This window comes from Scylla paramamosain, chromosome 23, assembly GCF_035594125.1.
Source record: "Scylla paramamosain isolate STU-SP2022 chromosome 23, ASM3559412v1, whole genome shotgun sequence".
NCBI classification, from domain to species: Eukaryota; Metazoa; Arthropoda; class Malacostraca; order Decapoda; family Portunidae; genus Scylla; species Scylla paramamosain.
The window spans coordinates 17775223-17777722 of record NC_087173.1 but is presented as its reverse complement, the minus strand read 5'-3'; the positions used below and the strand labels follow the sequence as shown (position 1 = coordinate 17777722).

The 2500-nt window shown below is 37.4% G+C and overlaps 1 protein-coding gene and 1 long non-coding RNA gene across 4 annotated transcripts in view; one reads left to right on the top strand and one right to left on the bottom strand.

The window, feature by feature from the left end:
* LOC135112331 (uncharacterized) overlaps window positions 1-2500 on the bottom strand; it is a 54188-nt gene that overhangs the window by 26814 nt on the left and 24874 nt on the right. The gene's annotated exons all lie outside the window — the stretch shown is intronic.
* LOC135112330 (innexin inx2-like) overlaps window positions 1-2500 on the top strand; it is a 73674-nt gene that overhangs the window by 49261 nt on the left and 21913 nt on the right. The window lies entirely within an intron of this gene.

The following is a 2500-nucleotide window of genomic DNA, read 5'->3' as shown; positions in this document are numbered from 1 at the left end:
AAACGAGAAAAGTAGAAAACGAGGAAAGGGAATTAGAAAACGAGGAAAGGAAAGTAGAAAACGAGGAAAGGAAAGAAGAAAACGAGGAAAGGTAATTAGAAAACGAGGAAGGGAAAGAAGAAAGCGGACAGGAAAGTAGAAAACGAGGAAATGAAAGTAGAAAACGAGGAAAGGAAAGTAGAAAACGAGGAAAGGGAATTAGAAAACGAGGAAAGGAAAATAGAAAACGAGGAAAGGGAAGTAGAAAACGAGGAAAGGAAAGAAGAAAACGAAGAAAGGAAAGAAGAAAACGAGGAAAGGGAATTAGAAAACGAGGAAGGGAAAGAAGAAAGCGGACAGGAAAGTAGAAAACGAGGAAATGAAAGCAGAAAACGGAGACAGGAAAACAGAAAACGTGCAGCACTCAGACAGAGAGGAGCAAGAAGGCTGGGCGGGAGGGAAAGATACGATGAAAAGATACGCATGAACAACCTCAATCACTCGTGCTCTTTACAAATATACAATATCAATACCTCCCATTCATCACTGTATTTGTCGCTTTTGTATATTGATAATCTGTCAGCCGCTTATCATTTGCTACATTCGTCTTACAACTTCTTATCTTTCCATTAATTTTTATTGACTGTAGCTTCCTTCATGCGTCACCTCCTTATCACTTGTTATAATTGGGCGTAAATGAATGTGTTATATTTCCGTTAATTTCTGCCGCCCCCGCCCCTCTCTTATCTATATATTTTCATAACGTTTATAATCTTCAAGTGTCTTTTAATATATCTTTTAACTCAATGGAGGTTTACCCATGCGTCATTGTACCTCGTTTGTGTATGGTATTTCCGTTCATTCCTTCGTCCCTGCTATCTTGTATAAGTGGCTCCATAATACAAATGTCTAAGTATCTTTCAATATATTTTAAACTCAGCCTAATGGACTTTCATACATGGGGTCATCATCATCTCCCTTATTGTACCTCGTGAGTGACTGTACATTATTCGCATTGATTCCTTCGTCCCTATTGTCTTGTCTACGATGTTCTGTATATATATCTTTTAAGAGTCTTTCGATATATTCTTACTCCCTTCACTGCTAGTCAACCTCTCCCATAGCCATCTACAGCTTTTTTTGTAATTCTTTCAGTGCTATTCCACACGCTGCTCTTAAATCACAGACCATTCCACCACCTACGCCTTTTTAACTCTCTCAGTGCTATTCCATCAATAACAGTGCTATAACCACCTACAACAGTGCTATTCCATCAATAACAGTGCTATAACCACCTACAACAGTGCTATTCCATCAACAACAGTACTATAACCATCTACTACTCCATCAACAACAGTGCTATTTAATCTACAACAGTGCTATTCCATCAACAACAGTGCTATTTAATCTACAACAGTGCTATAACCATCAACAACAGTGCTATAACCATCTACTATTCCATCAACAACAGTGCTATTTAATCTACAACAGTGCTATTCCATCAACAACAGTGCTATTTAATCTACAACAGTGCTATAACCATCTACAACAGTGCTATTCCATCAACAACAGTGCTATAACCATCTACAACAGTGCTATTTAATCTACAACAGTGCTATTCCATCAACAACAGTGCTATTTAATCTACAACAGTGCTATTCCATCAACAACAGTGCTATTTAATCTACAACAGTGCTATACCATTAACAACAGTGCTATAACCATCAACAACAGTGCTATAACCATCTACAACAGTGCTATTTAATCAACAACAGTGCTATAACATCTACTATTCCATCAACAACAGTGCTATTCCATCAACAACAGTGCTATAACCATCTACTATTCCATCAACAACAGTGCTATAACCATCTACTATTCCATCAACAACAGTGCTATAACCATCTACTATTCCATCAACAACAGTGCTATAACATCTACTATTCCATCAACAACAGTGCTATTCCACCTACAACAGTGCTATTCCACACATTACTCTTAAATCACAAAGCATTCTGAAACATTTATTTTTGTTCTACTGACTGCTGTGTGTACATTATGCTGGCTAGAAATAGGAAGATGTACCCTGTTAATTGCTGTTTTATTTCTTGTTTGTGGTTTTAAGTGTTCTATACAGCGCTTTCAATGTCGAGATGTCTCTAAAATACAAACACATCTGTACCTTGGCAAATATTAAATTAGCCATCTTCTTTTTCGTATTCATGTTCATCCTGACTGTTTATTAGTGATTTAAATGTTAAGACAACTACAGGAGTAAAAGGGTTAAACTGTCAATGTAATGAAGCTTTATACATCATTTCTTGTAATTTATCTCTGAGTGAGTGAGTTGGTGGTGGTGGTGGTGGTTGAGGTGGTGATGGTGTGGCGCCTTCCCTCGCTCACTGCATCCCGTTTAGATTAAGTTCTTAAAAAAAATCTTCTCAGTCACCTCGAGCGAGTGTTGCTTCACATACGTCACGTATACTTAAATTTGCTGTGCTTGTTTGTTTGTTTATTTATC